Source organism: Budorcas taxicolor, chromosome 17 (assembly GCF_023091745.1).
Source record: "Budorcas taxicolor isolate Tak-1 chromosome 17, Takin1.1, whole genome shotgun sequence".
NCBI classification, from domain to species: Eukaryota; Metazoa; Chordata; class Mammalia; order Artiodactyla; family Bovidae; genus Budorcas; species Budorcas taxicolor.
This window is the reverse complement of record NC_068926.1, coordinates 68,981,592-69,000,744: the sequence shown is the minus strand read 5'-3', so window position 1 is coordinate 69,000,744 and position 19,153 is coordinate 68,981,592. Positions and strand designations below refer to the sequence as shown.

Below are 19,153 nucleotides of genomic sequence, written 5' to 3'. Positions count from 1 at the left end.
ACTGAAGTACTTCCACGGAGCAGGAATGCAAAAGCTCCTAGCTCCAAATAAAGTACTGGACAGTTATACCGCTTTCAGGGAAAGAAGCAGTGTTATTACTGTAGTAACAGTAGCAACAATCACAACAGGCCTATATGGAGTGCTAGCTGTTAAAAGCACTTGCTGAATCTAACAAAAGCCCCCAGAATACTGTTATCCCTGTTTTAAAATTGAGAAATCTGAAGCAAGAAGTTAAGGAATTTGTCTAAGATCAGAGTACTAGTGGTAGAACCATGATTCAAACCTAAGCCTGAGCTCTTATTCATCATACTAAACCGGAATAGTGAAAAGAGCACCCAACTTGGTATCAGACGATCGGGGCTGAAGTTCTAGTTCAGCTACTCACTAGCAGAGCAATCTCAGACAACTAATGACAGCTTTTACACACAATTTATTCACCTGTTAAGTGAGAGTTAATAGTATCCCCTGCTCTGACTACTTCACAAGGTAGCAGTGAAAATTCAGTGTGCAACTAATACAACTAAATAAAATTTTATTTGTAATACTGATTCCATAACAGTTGCTACCTCCATATTCCCACGTTTCTAATTCTGGCAACCCTATTCTGGAATTCTCAACATGAATCACCAATATTGCAGTCTCAGGCAAAGTAAAGAGCCTAAGTCTTACCCCTATCCAACAACCACATACAGAAGAGACATGGTTACTTTCAACCCCCATTACTGTCAAAACTGGGCATCTCCAGGTAGATATTTCCACAGGAAATAGCTAGAAAATGACAGCCCACAAGTGAGATATCCCCTTAACCAAAGGTTCACATTCGAAGTGCAATACATCTTGGTTCTAAACACAACATTCACTCAGTTTCTAACTCAGAAGAAATGTACATTGCTGAAAGAAGCTCTGTAGCTCTGTATACCGAATACCTCAGTCTCTGAAAGGCTCAACCTGAGACTCTGAGACTAATCAAAGAAATACACACATACCATGCTCAATCATACCACCTGTGGTCTCTGTAGTCCTCTGAAGGGTCAGAATTGGAACCTCAATATTAATTTGCAAAAATTGCCTGCAATTTCTTTTCCAAGGTAAAATGGCCTTACCTTTTTCTTGGCTTCACACCATTAGAAAAAGAAAGGTCAGTCACTACACAAAGAGGATAATTTAATTCAAGTAGCTAATCAACCATAAACTGTAAGTTTCAAGACATGTTCACATGAAATAGGCCACCAATGTTAGTATTTCCAATCATCTTGGGGGAGTCTACAGTGCAAAGCCTGTTCTCCTTAAGACTTTTCACAACCAATTATATAACCATTCTGCTAGCTAGAGGGAACAAAAGAAAGTCAAGGGCTCATAATTCAAGAGCTACTAAAAACAAAATATGAAATTATGCAGTGGGTTGGAGGTGGGAGGGATGTTTAAGAGGGAGAGGACATGGGTATACCTATGGCTGATTCACACTGCTGTACAGCAGAAAGTAACACAATATCGTAAAGCAATTATCCTCCAATTAAAAATAAACTTAAAAAAAAGAAATTATGCACTAAGGAGTTTGATAACTGAATATACCCACTGATTAAGCACATGTGCCTATTTCCTTAATTTAAAAAGTACTATTTACAGTTTACACTGTAAGGTTATTTATATAACAAATTACTCTCATTCTAAGACTGAAATTTTGGGAGGGATTTGATAAGAAAATAACAAAATTCTGTGCCTATTACAAGCTTTTTAAGGTTCCATAGTAAAGTTAAAAAACCTCTAGGCACCAAGTTTTTTTTTTAACCATGAGAAAACACATTAATATGGGCACACACATACATGTGTGTGAATATGTTTATACCAGCTCTGTGCATAGTTATCAAAAACTGCAAACAACCTGAATGATCTTGGAACATGAACATAAAAACTGGGATACATCCATACAATGGGATGCTTCAGCAATAAAAAGTAATCCCTGATACACAAAGTATGAATGTCTCCAAGTGCATTGTTAAATAAAAGCAGGCAACCTCAAAAAGTTACATACTGCATGATTCCATTTATATAAAACTCTAGGAAAGACAAAACTACAGTGACGCAACACATCAGGAGCTGCCAAGACAAGAAGTGGGAGTCCTTCTCACTGAAGGACCAGAAGGAAAATTTTTGAGACGATGGAACTCCTGTATCTTGATGAGTACTGATCATATGTGTTTCCAAAACCTGCAGAACAGTACTCAAAAAGGGTGACTTTTACTGTATACAGATTATACTTTAAATTTTTTTTTTCAAACCACAGATGTGACAGAATCTGTATTATCATTCTGAAAACCAGGGATCTGATATCGCAACCACCGAAGCAGAACACTAAACCTTGTTAGAGCTGCCTCCGAGCCTGACAGCTCCCTTCCAGTTAACATTTTGCCTACAAATCTAAACAGTATCTGCAGGCAGAAACAAACTGACGTAGGATTAAAAAACAAATCCATTTTTAAAAGAAAACTATCTAGTATTTACATCGCAGGCATTTTAAGAAGAAAATGAGCTTTGTCAAAGAGGGAATAAAATTCAAACAGTAAATATTAACATCAATCTTTCCCATAATCACGACAATCACAATAAATAAGATTCCTTTTCTAATTTTGGTTCAAAAACCCAAAATTTTACTTCACAAAACCTGCAAAAGATTATTAAAAGATCTTTAATATTTGCCTAAAATCTTTAAGAGCTTTCACTTAACTGGGCAATACAGCAAAGAACTCAACTACCTCTCAAGTTACTTAACCCCATCTTGCTTTGATTTCGTCAGTAAAAGTGGAATAATTAAATATAATAATTGGGGCTTCCCGGGTGGCACCAGTGGTGAAGAACCCCCCAGGCAATGCAGGAAAGAGACTCGGGTTCAACCTCTGGGTCAGGAAGATCCCCTGGAGGAGGGCATGGCAACCCACTCCAGTATTCTTGCCTGGAAAATTCCATGGACAGAGCCGCCTGGCAGGCTAGAGTCCATGGAGTCGCGAAGAGTCCGACACAACTGAAAAGACAGCACACACACATGCTGGGAATAATCCCAGACAATTAAATGACTTAATACATACAAACTGCTTAGAATAGTGTCTGGCATACTTAGAAGTCTCAGAAATTTTTAAGCCAATCTAAACGAATGATCTTAATCACTGTGTGTCCTTGTACAAATCATTTTCTTTTCCTATCACAATTCTGTTCTGTGACGTCAGAGGCCAAAATTCAATGGCCTAAACGCCTAATAATATTATTCTATGTTCTTATAATTTTACCTCAATTGCACCAGTCACCTTGCAAAAGTTAGGTATTGTCCCTACTGTACAGAAAAATCTGAGGCCCAAATTAAGTCAAGTAACTTTCCCAAAGAGATGGCAAAGTGAAGACAAAGCCAAGGTACAGATCTGGTATTCTGAGAGTCCTCAAAACTGTTCTCTTCAAACATTCTAGCCTTCTATCAATTCCTTCCCTTCTTACAGACATAGGTATGACACACTCAAAACCCTCCAATGTCCTTTCTGGCCCCACAACACAGCATGCAGGAAGGCACACAGGATCTTAGTTCCCAGACCAGGGATTGAACCTCTGCCCCCTGCAGTGGAAGCCTGGAGTCTTAATCACTGGAACACCAGAAGTCCCTCCAATATACTCATTTAAGCTATACATTTGTTTTATGCGCCCTTCCACATGTTTAACATTGTAATTTGAAAAGATAAAATAGGTTTCTCCATTAAGTGTATTCATATATGAACAGAGGCAGAAGAAAATTTAAAAAGCTGAAGAAAATTATATTCACTGAAATTATGTGAGGCAGTAAAAGGTTTAAAACTGAAGTGTTACATACATACGAAAAAAGTATATACATCCTAAGTACACAACTCAATGATTCTCATAAAGCAAACCATGAAATTACTACCCAGGTGAAGATACAGAACATAACTAGCAACCCCAGTCTCCCTGCGCTCACTACCAAAGATAACCATTAATCTGACTTCTGCTGCCATCTATCAGGAGTGTTTTGGTAACTTTATAAAAATGGAATCACACAGTTAGCGCTGCCTTGTGAATGGGTTCTTCCACATACACTTACTTTTTCTTCTTGCAGACGTAGTGCATTTAGGCTTCCCAGGTGGTACAGCAGTAAAGAATCTGCCTACCAATGCAGGAGACGCAAGAGACACAGGTTCCATCCTTGAGTGAGGAAGATCCCCTGGATGGGGAAATGGCAGCCCTCTCCAGCATCCTTGGTGGAAAATCCCATGGACAGGGGAGCCTGGCAGGCTACAGTCCACAGGGTTGCAGAGTCAGGCTCAACTGAGCACAGAACAGCACGGAGTAAAAAAGGTTCTCTCACTGCCATCAAACATTCAATTTAAACCATCAATCATTCTGAAAGCAAACCAATTCTCAAGCCATAAAGTATCTAAGGTATTGGTTTATTTAAAGGATAACTAGTACTCTCTCTCCCTAATGAGAGTTCTAAGAACCTTTCAGTTACTTTAATGCTAAGTCGCTTCAGTCGTGTCCAACTCTGTGTGACCCCATAGACGGCAGCCCACTGGGGTTATTCCCGTCCCTGGGATTCTCCAGGCAAGAACACTGGAGTGGGTTGCCATTTCCTTCTCCAATGCATGGAAGTGAAAAGTGAAAGTGAAGTCGCTCAGTCGTGTCTGACTCTTAGTGACCCCATGGACTGCAGCCCTCCAGGCTCCTCTGTCCATGGGATTTTCCAGGCAAGAGTGCTGGAGTGGGGTGCCATTGCCTTCTCTGAATTACTTTAATAGGAGAAAACAAATCCAAAATATCTCAATAAATATCCTTTCATCCATAAAATTGAATTATAACCTTTAAAAAGCAAGACAGAAGAAAAGAGGGGAGGGACATCATGAAGAAAGTGCAGGCTCTAAGTCTCTTAAGAGTAGTTTTGCTCTTTTATATAAAAGAGTTGCCAACTATAGCCAACAATACAAAATGCAAACCTTTGGTTTGCAACAAAATACTTAATTCCAATGCAAGTTTGATGGCACTGCAACAAAAGCTTTAGCTAAGTAAATGCTTCTATTTTATCCTAAGATCTCCTCCTCCTGCTAATCTGCATCACTGTCTCATTTTCAGAGTCCATAAGCAGTGCTGTCCAACATGCAGTCACTAACCACGTGGCTATTTAAATTTAATTAAAATGTTCAGTTTAGCTCCCTGTTTCAACTAGCCAAATTTCAAGGCTCAATATGTACTGAACAGCAGTTATCAAGCGTCAGAAGGAACTGGAGAAAGTTCTATAGAACAACACGTTCCACACATGCTGTCTCGTGTCACACTCCTCGTCCCTTTCAATATCCTGAATGCGTATCCTAAGAAAACGGGGACTTCCTGGTGGTTCGGTGGCTGAGACTCTATGCTACCAATGCAGGGCACCAGAGTTCAATGCCTGGTGAGGGAACTAGATTCCACATGCTGCATCTGAGACCCAACACAACCAAATAAATAAATTTTTAATAGGCCTTGGGGTGGAGAGGAGAAATGTTAAAAAATACATAAGAAAATGATGATGGATAAGTAGTATGGGTCACTAACATATTTCCCATCTCACTCAAATTTAATTATCACTCATTTGAAAATTTCTTCTCCTTGGCCTCCACTATGCCTCATTAACCTAATTGTAACAGCTTTTAAACAATCTGATCTTCTCCCACTCCCCTAAATGTGATCTCAATCTTTAGCTCTTCTAGGTTCAAGATCTCATCCAGATAAGACCTACCTTTCTTCCTGCCTCAAATTCTTATCTCTGAGCTCCTGTGACACATTTTTACTTGTATACTCCCTGGTCTCAATGTTAAATGTGTGAAGGGTTTCATTTCAGTCCTTTTCCAAACTCCCCCTCCCAGTTCTACATTTTTGTACCATCACTAGTCTCTGAGGCCCAAAACCCACCAACGCTGAGTCCCTGCCACTAAATTTCCCATTCAACCAGTTCACAAGTATATGTGCATTTCCTTCAGGCTGTCAACTAAGAATGCTTAAATTAGCAAACTAAATCACCACCCTGCCACCACCTTAATTCAGGTCCTTACTACCTAATTCTGAGTACAGGACAGATTTTTCACTGCTTTCCAATCTTTGCCTGTTCCCAATTACATACACTGCCACAGGACATCTCTTCCCTGCAGGGGCTCAGTACAGAGAGTAAAAGAAATTTCAAGTACTTTAACATTTTATTTCAATTTTTAGCGCTTTACAAACTTACTTTCAATCTTCTATTCTGTGCTAGCAAAACTAAAACTATTTCCCAAACATAGCTCTATGTGCCTTACCTAAGTAAAGCTTGAACTCCTCCTAGTTTCTACTATGCAACTTTAACATGTTAGCTGTTTTATACGGCAAAACTACCCAGCTCAGCACCTCTTACATAGCACCCAATTTTGAACGAACCTAAGTGAACAGACCAGGCCTGAGAAAGTTACAAATATACATACTGGTTTAGCATCAATATTTGTTGCATGCAGTTCTAGTCCCCCAAAATTTACTCTGCAGAATTATTTCTATACAAATTACCCTACAGCTGTTCAAAAGCATGAAGTACAAGAATATCCAACAGAGACTGCACTCTTTGTAATACGGGGAAAAAGTACCCACCGCCCCTCCGCGCCCCGCAAAAAAAAAAAGGAATCCCCAGATGTCCATCAGTAAAGGTCTGGGTAAATAACCGTCCTGTGTCTATAAGAAGTTCAAAAAAAACTACAGTCCTTAAAAACAGGTAAATATTTTGCAATAGGGTAAGATGTTTATAAAAACATTGAGAAAAAAATTGTAGATCAGCCATGTACAGCTTGATCATATTAAAAGCAAATTTTAAGATCTATATATTAATCGAAAACAATATGGGACTAAAATTACATTCTATTCATACAACTGAGTACTACATAGCTATTAAGCAAACACACATATATTAACATAGATAAATTTCAAGCTTTTTCAAACAGCAGAATATATACACTAAGGTACTATATGCATTTGAAACACATTAATACTACATGTCAAACACACACAGACATCTGTAGGAATAAAACAGCACAGCATGGCCTAAAATGGTAAAACCACCTCTGGATAATGGAAATAGGATTTAAGATGAATGCAGGAAGGACTCCAACTATGTAATATTTTGGTTTTTAAAAACCAATATAAATACCTCTTTGAGGCAAATTTTACAAGACATCAACATCTATTAAATCTAAATCTTTTAAATTAGGCACTTGGTGTCTGTTAAATTATTCTCCATATTCTTCTGAATTTCTGAAATATTTAAATTTTCTTTTAAAAAAAGAAAGCCAAGATTGTGGGATTTGGGAACAGAAAAATGGGCTTAATCATAAACCTATATATCTTTAGTATAAAATTTTAAACTAAAAAAGCCTATAAATTTATATTAGTATCTACCTTTATTACCTTGATTGCCCTTGAACTTTAATCTTCTTTTTTAAAAGAATAAAGTAAGGGCAGACAGTTAATAATGTTCTACCCCAGAAATCTTACACTCTGAATGATATATCATCTGTCTACACAAACACTGAAGTTACTATAATGTTCAATAAACAGCAAAAGCTGAATAGGCTTTACCTAATCACTTAAACTCTGGATATATTACATAGATCTTCCTAGAGTATCAACAAATGAATGAGTAAATAAACTTACAGTGGCTCAACTCCCAGCCATACACATTAACACCAAAACCCCAACTGTCAAAATAAAAGTCATTTATCTAATTATCTTCCAGTTCAAATTACATGTGCAAAATCAGTATCACATCTGAGTTGCCATAATTCTATTTGATTTCTTTTCCCCATTTTTAAATACACACAGGGCTACAGTTCTTACTCCACATGGCAAGTCAGCAGGAAAACCAGGAATTCTGGCCGAGTCCTGTGTTTAAGCTCACAGTATCTGACTTTTCAAGATATCATTTGTAATTCTCAATCAGCTCATTAGGAAGGGAAATATCAGGTGGAGGTCTTGTGTTTAACTGTGACCAAAGCCCAGACTGCCTCAGTGTCACAGTGGAATTTACAGTAAGAAAGTTCAAATCAGCTTGCCTGCCCCATTTTCCCATACTGCTTCCTACAGCTGCCACTCTCCTTAGGAACTGGAGTCAATTAATGTTCTTTTTTGGAGGGAGGGTCACACCCCATGGCATGCGGAACTTCCTCACCATACCCCCTTCAGTGGAAGTGTGGAGTCTCAACCACTGGACCACTAAGGAAGTCCACAACCCATGTTTTTAATGCTGACTATGAGTTAGATCTTCATAAGCCAGCCAATGAAAACTAAGGACATTAAAATGTACTTTAAAATAGCAGGTTTTCCCTAATTATAAGAGTAACAAAAAAAAAGTAACACATGTTCATTACAGAAAACTGGAAAACTACAGAATAATGAGGCAGAAAATGGTCACTATTCCAGCCAGAAATTAATCACTATTAGTATTTCCATTCTTGTCTTTATAGAGTCTCTCTTATGTATGAAAGTATATTAGAAAAAAAAAAGAAAGTATATTAGTTCACTTACGAAACATGATTTTAAGTTCAGCGGATCAAAGGGGCAATAACATACTAGCTTCTTCAGAAGACTAATTTTTTTCAGCCTTTTTCAGAATAAACCAAAACCACAGGTACAGGGAACTGGAGAGAATAAGATAAGTGTCAGCAATTATATTTGCTCCTTTTCATTCACGCTATGGCAAACCCTGCAGTCCATGTTTGAAGAACCATTATACACCCAAAAACTGAGTATGTTTCCTTTTCAAATAGCAAGCTACTATATAAATACAGATACATACATATATACACACACACACACACACAAACACACACATGAGTCTTGCCAGTAGGAGGAACCCACACAATGAAAGGAATTACATCAAGACTTGTCACCATGCATCTATCCTGAAGAGAAAGTAAGAGGATATCTGAAAGGCTGATGTAAAATTAATGACCTCTCCCCCAGAAATGTTTTCTGTGCACATCAGATGAAGGAACTATCTAACTGCAGAAAGTGATGTGTTGGTTTCACAAGACTACAGTTTATTAACATGTGTAAATATATAGGTAAGAGTTTAAACAGTCCATAAAATTGATAGCTTCCTTTATACCAGGCAGTACATTAAGTGCTGAGGAGTGAAGGAGAACACCCATCAGTACCTACTTCCGCAGGCTTCCTAGGTGGCTCAGCGGTAAGAATCCACCTGCCAATGCGGGAGACGAGGGTTCCATCCCTGGGTGGGGAAGATCCCTTAGAGGAGGAAATGGCAACCCACTCCAGTATTTTTGCCTGGCAAATCCCATGGACAGAAAAGCTTGGCAGGCTACAGTCCACAGGGTCGCAAAAGAGTCGGACATGAGTTAACAACTACATACCACCTACTTCTTCAGGCTTACAGTCTTCAAACATGATGTCAAACACTGCTTTGAGGCATGTGGCCTCAAAGGAGTCACAATACCCGTGATTAAATGATGCTCTCAAACCCTTATGAGGATCTAAGATGTCTGTGACAACAGACATCATGCTTGTAAATCATGCTACCCAAGGTAAAAAGGAATACCTGGCCTCTTCCCCAAGATACTATATATAACAATCACCTTCAATATAAATTATCTTTTAACTGGCAAAAAAAACTTCTTTTAACTAGCAAAAACTAAGCACAAGTTGCCCTTTTCACAATCTTGAAGACTTCAATATCGTCTTTCTCCGATAATGACCAATCCATATAAAATTACTGAAATTAAACTCCCCATGATAGGAAGAGAGAGGGAGACTCATTTTTGTAGGGTAAAAGCACCATTTCCAGATTTCATAACTAAGCAGCAGGGAGGAGAGGGGCAAATCAAAAGTAACTTATGAACTTAACCACAAAGAATTCTGCCCAATGTCACAGGGCAGCCTGGACGAGGGGAGTTTGGGTGAGAATGGGTGCATGCATATGAACGGCTGGGTCAGTTGGCTGTGCACCTGAAACCACCACAATATTGTTAATCGGCTATACTGCAACATAAAATAGAAAGTTTAAATTTTTTGAAAACAGGAACATATTCAAACTTTAAGAAAAAAGTCACCTTTCAATCCAGGACTCAGAAAATTTTGGCCCAAGAAAGCATTTTTTAAGTTATTGACTCAGGCTCTTCCAAATGGAGTTAAAGAGTGACAGGTTAATTGTGGTATTTTGCAAGCAAAGGAAAGCTAGTACGTACCAATTATTCATCTTTTTCAGTCTCCAAGACCTAAGCTCTTAGAAAACAAAAATGTTACAACCAAACTGCTTTCCATAAAGCAGAGACTTTTAAAAACACACTCGACACAGTATCAGTTCATCTCTAAGAGAAGTAGACTACTCATGTAGACTGTCCTAGCCCATGACTGCTGCTGCTGCTGCCAAGTCGCTGCAGTCGTGTCCGACTCTGTGCGCCCCCAGAGACGGCAGCCCACCAGGCTCCCTCGTCCCTGCGATTCTCCAGGCAAGAACACTGGAGTGGGTTACCATTTCCTTCTCCAATGCATGAAAGTGAAAGTGAAGTCGCTCAGTCATGTCCGACACTGTGCAACCCCATGGACTGCAGCCCACCAGGCTCCTCCGTCCCTGGGATTTTCCAGGCAAGAGTACTGGAGTGGGGTGCCATGGCCTTCTCCGATCCCATTGATTGGCCCTTTTCAAATCAAGCGCCTCAACTAGTGCTTTCTGAGCAAGGTTCATGTTTGCCCTTATTGCAGACGTGGCTCAATAGCATGGGACACTCTGAAGACTATCCTAATCCAACTAGGCTGGACCACCTGCAGAACTAGTGGAAAAGCTCTGAAACAGTCAACCATAAAAGCCCAACATTACATCTTAAGTGTCTGAAGCAGTTACATCCAAAGCAGAACACAGTACACCCAAGGAGCACCCAAGATGCTCCACTGCAGTAAAGGAGAAAGACATCTGAACTTTAATTCTCATCCTTGTTAATTTTTTTCTCTATATTTTATAAGACACACAATAACCAGTTACTATACATATTATTTGTAAAGTAAATAGTTAAGGATTGAGGGTTAACGCTCAATAATTTTTAAGTAATCTATATCATTGCCCTTCCATTTTCACCTGCCCCTTCCACAGCTAAGCTGTAGAGGGTAAGGGCTGATGATGAAAAAAGGACAAAGGAAATTTCCAAACTATTTTAAATTCCCACCAAGCTGCTGCTAAGTCACTTCAGTCGTGTCCGACTCTGTGCGACCCCACAGACGGCAGCCCACCAGGCTCCCCCGTCCTTAGGATTCTCCAGGCAAGAACGCTGGAGTGGGTTGCCATTCCTCCTCCAACACATGAAAGTGAAAAGTGAAAGTGAAGTCACTCAGTCGTGTCTGACTCTTAGGGACCCCATGGACTGCAGCCCTCCAGGCTCCTCTGTCCATGGATTTTCCAGGCAAGTTAAAAGGTAGTAAATCACTAGAAAGAATATTCGGAATCGGACAATAATATTACTGTTGCCGAGACTTTAAAATAGCACCCTATTTAGAGGATACCCTGAGTATTTTGAAATTTTAAAAACAACCCTTTGCCAGGTAACCCTACTTTTAGGAATTTAGCCTGAGAAAACAGCAGCATAATTGTCTTTTTAAAAGCTCAAACGAGACACTTCCCTGGCAATACAGTGGTTAGGGCTACTCACTTCCACTGCGGGGAACACAGGTTTGATCCCTGGTCAGGGAACTAAGATTCTTCAAGCCATCTGGTGCAGCCAAAAAAAAGAAAAAAAAACACCAAAGGAGTTCATCACAGCTGTTTTATGATTTTATGAGGGAAAACTGAAATGTCCGTTAACAGGGAATTGCTGTAAACCATGCTGCACCCATATCACAGAATACTAAACACCCATTAAAGGAACATCAACCTGACATGGGAAGTTGCTCTTAAGTATTTCAGTAGATAAGTAAAAAAGAAAAACACCAAACATTACATCTAAATGGGATGAGGGATCAGCTCTACTTTCCTTCATTCTCCTACATTATCTCCATTTTTTTTGTAGGTTTCACACACTCATACAAATATGTACTGTAGCTTTCATAATCAGAAATAAAAACTTCATTTTGAAATTCAAAATGAAATTAAATTAAAGCTCCTTATTATTGCCCTGTAGACTTCTAAAACTTTAAACACACTACTTTGCCCCATGTGGTTTGTGGAATCAGTCTAAATACTTTACAATTACAAATTTGTCTTATCTTATAGAAACATGATAGGCGTGAACTAAAAAATAATGACCGTATTTCAAGTAAACCATCCTGTCTTTCTACCAATTCTTTCAAATGTTAGGATTTATCAATATACTTATAACTCCTTACATTTGCCAGATTATCAGTCTATGAATATTTCAGAGAAATAAATTTATGTATCTTCTGCAACTAAATTACAGAAGCATTAGCTAAAAAAGTAAATTTAGAACAAATGAAATCAAGAACGCTTCCTACTATCTCTCATAATAAAATCATTCTAAACATTATATGAAGAAACAAACAGGCATGTAACAGATCTAGGTCTGGACATACAACCAACATGATGCTCGATGCAGTAATGCACGCCACGAGACGACATCTTTGTAGTTACCAGACAGTCCATTTAAGGGAAAGGAGTTAGAATATTAGCGTAAGTTTGTCTTAATTATGTTCACTAAGTCAACAATTTATAACAGACCTATGAGGTATGTTGTGGATTCGCAGGTGGCTTAGAGGTAAAGAATCCGCCTGCCAAGCAGGGGATGTGGATTTGATCCCTGGGTCGGGAAGATACCCTGGAGGAGGAAACAGCAACCCACTTCAGTATTCCTGCCTGGAAAAATCTCACAGACAAAGGAGCCTGGTGGGCTACAGCCCAGAGGGTCGCAGATTCGGATGTAACTGCGTGTGCAAGCTCAAACACAAACATACACACAGTATTTCACCCTTAACAAAACAGCTTTAACTTTAACCAAACTTCATAATCTTCTTGTGATTTTTCATTTACGTCTCACTATTTTTATAGTCATCCTAACTGCAAAGCTCGGGTACCGGGTACCGTATCCCTAAGCAACTGCTTCCAAGTTTTACAACTCAAGAAAAAATACATTTGGGAATTTCCTGGCGATCCAGTGATTAGGATTCTGCGCTTTCATTGCAGGGGTCCGGTTCAATCCCTGGTCTGGAAACTAAGATCCCAAAAGCTGCACAGAGCGGGGTGGGGGGTGGGGGGACTGTAATTATAAAATTACATTTTATGTGGCAACAGTACACATATAGTAACAGAAGTAACGTATAATAAATTTTCCCAAATCAGTTATTAATTTTACCATTTTCTATGTGCTAATTTTTTTAGAAATCACCACACTGATTTCATTAAACACAGCCCTAAAACATTACACAGAATGTGCCAAACTCCCTGACCCTATCACTTTCCAACATAAAAAAATGGGTGAAATCCAGCAAATCTACTCTAAAGGCAAGTGAAGTGAAGTGAAAGTCGCTCAGTCATGTCCGACTCTTTTCAACCCCATGGACTATACCGTCCATGGAATTCTCCACTGGAGTGGGTAGCCTTTCCCTTCTCCAGGGGATCTTCCCAACCCAGGGATCCAACCCAAGTCTCTCGCATTGCAGGCAGTTTTTTTTACCAGCTGAGCCACAAGGGAAGCCCAGGAATACTGGAGTGGGTAGCCTGCAAACCTTGGCACAAATTTAAGACATCTCAGATCCCTCTGCAGTTTCTTGAAACACTGATCATTCCTATTGGCAGACTGGATGCAAGTGCTGCTAAAAGGTTTCTCCAAGCAAGAGTACAGACCAGAAATCTTTTCTGTGGCTTTCCTAGTGAAATCACTAAAGTCGGCACTTGACAGCAGACACCAGATTTACCACTGCTCCACAAGTCAACTCTTCCAGGGAAACAGGATTCTAATACAACAGGGCTCCATCATCATCCACTGACATTTTTAGACTGCTTTTCATATACACCATTCCATTTCATCCTCACTGTACTAATGAGGGACCTGAAGCTCAGAAGGCTTATGCGGTTTGCCAGAAACAACACAGCTAATGAGCACAACCCGGACTTGAACTCAGGACTTACTAGTCAGCCACTGTCATGCTACAGCAGTTTTCTCTTTAAATGTCTGATACGAACTTGAAAGTTACATTATGGTTCTAGATGCAAAAGTGAAGATAAAAGCACAAAATTAAAATGAAAAATAACAATGTTAGCAATTCTGGTAGCTTCTAAAATTGGGAATCTTGGTTCAATTGGGTATGGATTTGATCTCATATTTTCAGTTTCACTGATTATAAAACTACATATAAATTCAGCATAGAAAATTACAGAATTGGGTGGTCTGTAAGAAACAACTGACCACAGAAATTACACAAACTTGCACCAAACCATTCTTAATCTTGTGGCTTCACACTCAGTTATGAAGTTCTCTATGTGAAATCCGTTTTGATTTCAACACTAAGTGAATTACAACAGCGTAAGCATGTTGTTTCTGCTTAACACTTGCAACATGCATGCAATTTCCAGAGCACTTTTGTACAATGTCTATAATCCATAAGTCAAAAGCAGAATCCAAAACGGAAGGTTCATCTACCTATATGAGACTAATACTAAATAACAATTACAAATTAATAAAGATTTGCAAAATCAGGCTGGAGAAACTACTTTGGGTCAATAATTACAAACCTTTTAATTTTACGGATAAGAAAATGGAGGTCTAGAGAAGTGACATTCCCAGCAGCAGTCAATTAACACCACAACCTAAGAAATAAAAAACCAAGGCCAATTTAAGACCCCAAAACTAGGGACAGGATAGTGTCCAATGACAGTCTTTAGAAAACAGAATCTCTTAGGCAAACCACAAGGACTAAAAATCTGACTCTTTAACTCAATGCAAATTATCAAATAGCTTTTAATAACAAACACTGTTATCAACCACCAAAACTGTTCTTTTTCCCACCTCAATACTATCCATTTACTCAACAAATACCTGAGGGCATAATATATGCTGAGAACTATGCTAACTACTCCAGATACCAAAGAACAAAACATACAAGGCCTCCGGCTCTTGTAGTGGACAGCTGGGTGTGCTTCTCTAACAGTACTACACTATGATTTAACAGGATGTTGACCAAACTCCTTCACTGCTCTCTACAATATTTTCTTCCAACTCTTCCAAACTTATAACAAACCTTACCACACCCCCTCTGAAATATGAATACTTCCTTTGGTAACTCAGCACTCCACTTTACCAACTGAAAGCCTTAACCAGAACTACCTCAGACTTTAGAACTGACTTTGCCACTCCTCTTAGCCTTAGGCATATTTCAAGAACTTTTCACAATCCACAGTAAACCTTCCTGGTTCACAACCCTAGTCTCAAATGACTGCTAATTCACCAGCCCTACCCCCACTTTGCTAGAAACCTGAATCAGACAGTTTAGGTGCAACAGTGATGTTGGAAAGCAGCTTCAGAGGAGCTCTTTGTGGCCCACAAGCAGACTTTCTGCCTGTGCCTCTCTGCTTCTATCCTCTGGATTGCTCATTATATCTCTGGATATACCTCTAATTTTATGAAGCATGTACCTGAAGATGTACACAAATAATTCTTGGCAATCTATCTGCTTCCCGTACATAAATCCACTGTATTTTAAGAGATGCTCAGGCTCCACTCTTTTCCATACCTCTCAAATTGTATAAACAGTTAAAAACACTCTCAGGAGTTATAATTACTGGAAATCCTTTGGAATACCAGAGGTGACTTAAAGCAGACATTCACAAACCTGGCTGACTAGAATCACTCAGGAAGCTTTGTAAGGCTCAGAGATTTTAATTCACCAGGTCCCGCATGAGGCCTGGAATAAGCATTTCAGGCAGTCTGTACTATTTCTAACAACTGGTATTTAATTAGTTAATCACCAAACTAAAAAACCTGGTTTACAAACTGGGAAAACTTGGGTTCTCTTATGGCTTGCTATTAACTAACTACAAGTGGGGCCGCAGAAGCATACTGGTCACGTGAACAGCTCTGGGCCACCTGAAAATAAGGGAGTTAATTACAGCTGAAAGAAGCCTTCATAAGGAGCCAATCTACAATTCTAGAACCCTCCAAATTTAGTTAAACATCACAAACTGTACTGGGTTTACTCCAAACAGTGTCATTCTCTAAGCTCTTCTTCCCACCCAAGTCACAAGCCTTAGAAGGGAAGACTCTGCTTGACACCAAAACACGCTGGCATCCCTCACCTGGTCGCCGAGCAAAAAAAACATACATCCTGTCTCTTGCCCTACTGGAACAGCCTTGGATGTGAAAGAGGGAGGTCCCCAACACCTCTACACCTATAAATCCCAACTATTTTATACTAAAAACAATCATCCTGCATAATTCAGCGCAGGCCTTGATGGCACCGTCGCCCACATTGTGAGCAACGAAGGTGAAATTCAACTGGAAGAGCAAGCCCACTTTTTTTTCCCTCACTGTGGGAAAAAAAAAAAAAGCAGACACTGTCATACAACAAAGTGTATGTCAAGATACTGAAACAGGTAAGAATTTAGGCCTCAGTCTGGAGACAACTGGATATCATTACCCCCCATAGTAGCTCCTGGGAAAACTCACAAGTAAGGTTATCAGACCCCAGAGGAGTTTATTAAAATGGCCATAAAATTCACCCTTACTATTTTGAGGCAAGTTTTCCAGCCCAAAGTACAACCAACAATACTATCCCAGGGGTCCTAAGCGGCAGGATTTTTCACCTGAGAAATCACTCTAACCTTTCGTGAGGCTGTCTGACCAGCGCTGTTTTCTCAAGCACCTCCGAGCCATCCTTCCCACCCCAGGACTACCAGCTCAGGAGGATGCCCTGCTCCACAGTCGGGCGGCCACTCCTCCTTCCCACAAGTCCCGGGCCCGCTCCGCTCGCCCCGGGGGCTCCGCGGCCCCCAACCTCCGGCCTCCCGCCACAGAGGACGCCCACGGGGCCGGTCGGGGTGAGGGCCGCACGCTCACCTCCTGGAAGTCCGCGGGCATCTCCCCGGACGCTACCGGGGAGCGCCTCACACCCCTCGTCCCCGTGGGCCCTTCCCCACCGGGTCCGGAAAAGCCGCCCCGGCCGGACCCCGCCTCCCCTGCGCCGAGGGTCCGGGCCGAGCCCCGCCGCGGCGCTCCCGCTCGCCGTGCCTCCCTCTGGCGGCCGCGGCCGCCGTCCGGGCCACCCTCCTCGGGCCACGCACGCCGTCCCCAGCCCCCCGCGGGTCGCCGCCTCCTCAGAGGGTGACAGCCGCGGCGCCGGGGCCGAGGACGGCCCCTCCTCCAGCTCCTCCTCACCCCCGGAGTAGACGGGGCGGGGGGGTGGGGGTGGGCTTCCTTACCGGGCTGCAGAACATGGCGAGGCCCGTCTCGGCACGGCCTCCGCCACCCCTCGAGGCGCCCAGCCCGGGCTGGCGGGGGGCAGCGCCTGGGCCGCTGGAGCGTCTCGACCGGCTGCGCCTCCGCCACCGCCTTCTCACAACCACAACAACATGGCGGCACCAGCCACACAGAGCGCGCTCCCGACGCCGAGCCGGGCCGCGAGCGGGGACGCGCGCGCACGCTCCGGCCCTCTGCCGGCGGTCGGAGCAAGGGGCGTGGCCTGGGGCGGTAGGCACGCCCCGGTGGTGGGCGGGGCTGCAGATCAGCCGAACGCCGGCGGCTGGGACGCTCCAGCTGGAAAAGAGAGAAACAGGATCTGCGAATGGGCGAGGAAGTCAACGTTTGGGCGAGGCATCTTTTCCTAGCTCTACGGCCAGGGGCAAGGCAATGCTCGAACAATGGTAGTATCTTTCACCTGTAATTGTGCTCAGAATAAAACTAATTTAATATAATGCAAGTAAATATAGCGTGCCCAAGGTTCTACTCGGAATACAATTTCACACTGCTTCCACCAAGGCTCAGGTAAAAGAAGTCTTTTCAAACAAGCAAAAAAAAAAAAAAAAAAATTTGTAACGTGTTCAGTTCAGTCGCTCAGTCCTGTCCGACTCTTCGCATACACAATAGCTTGTAGAACAAATCTACAGACCAGGACCGAGTTCCCTCAGGCCCTGACAGATGCACCTGTAAGATTAGCATTTTAACGTTTTGTCTTTGACTTTTCTGGAAAATGGCTGAATCAGTCAAATGAAATCTCTCCTTGCATCTGTTGTAGTGTTTTTATCCACAGCACTCTGCAGTTATTTATCCTTTTTTTTTTTTTAATGTTTGTTGTCTTTCTATCCCATTGTTAACTAAAAGCTATTTGAAGATAAGGGTCTTCTTTGGTTTGTTCATCACTTTATCCCCTGCACCTAGAACTGCTCATAACAAATAGCGGGAAATTTTCTGGATTAATAGCTAATTTCAATACAACACATCCAATTTAATCCTCACAGCTTAAATGGGTAGATACTGTCATCACCATTTTACAGCTGAAGAAATTGCAGTCTAGGATAAGATACACTAAAATTTTTTTAAAAAGCAAACCCAATCCTACTGATAACAAAAACTCCTCTCCCCACCAAGCTGTACTGCCAACTTTGTGGCATCATTGCCTGAAATAAAATCCCAGGTAAGAAATTACATTAGAGTTCAAAGTTAGGAAAGGCTTTGCTTTACTCCGTCAGCTAAAAAAGAAAAAAATTTGCACAACCTAAAAACTGAGAATTATGTTTCATTTGGCCAACATACGGAGGACTTAAGCCCGAGAGTCAACCTCTGATAGTTCTGAGGGACTGTTCTAAAGAGGTACGGGAGAAGCCGAATCTATAGGAATTTTTACACCAAAAATCAGGTAGTGAGAACACTGTTAATTTAAGAAAAAAGCAGACATCTCAAGTTAATGAATTTAGCACTTTTTTATGTATAGGAAGATGCAAGCAGTCTGGACTCACTGAAATCATTCCTTCAAAACGCACCATAACTTTTGGCGCTAGTATTGTAGATTTTGCACCCTGAATCCCATCAAGGTGCAGCTTAGGGGAGGCAGCTGCCAATTGTTGATGACTAGACGGTCACAATATCCCCTGTTACTGATATAGCAGGATATTCTCTGCCTACAAGATTCACAGACACAGGTGCCCTTCATTTCTAAATAATTA

The 19,153-nt window shown here is 41.1% G+C and overlaps 1 protein-coding gene across 7 annotated transcripts in view; it reads right to left on the bottom strand.

Moving 5' to 3' along the window:
- The window catches only part of MTMR3 (myotubularin related protein 3), a 128,650-nt gene extending 111,090 nt beyond the window's left edge, over nt 1-17,560 (bottom strand). For 6 of the 7 annotated variants that reach the window (XM_052655189.1, XM_052655192.1, XM_052655193.1 and 3 more), the window contains exon 1: nt 17,414-17,560. The gene's annotated coding sequence lies outside the window, so the exon portion shown is untranslated. Of the gene's footprint in view, nt 1-17,051; nt 17,121-17,413 lie in introns of those variants that run through there. The other variant, XM_052655191.1, reaches the window with a different exon arrangement.
- Between the last annotated feature and the right edge of the window lie 1,593 nt (nt 17,561-19,153).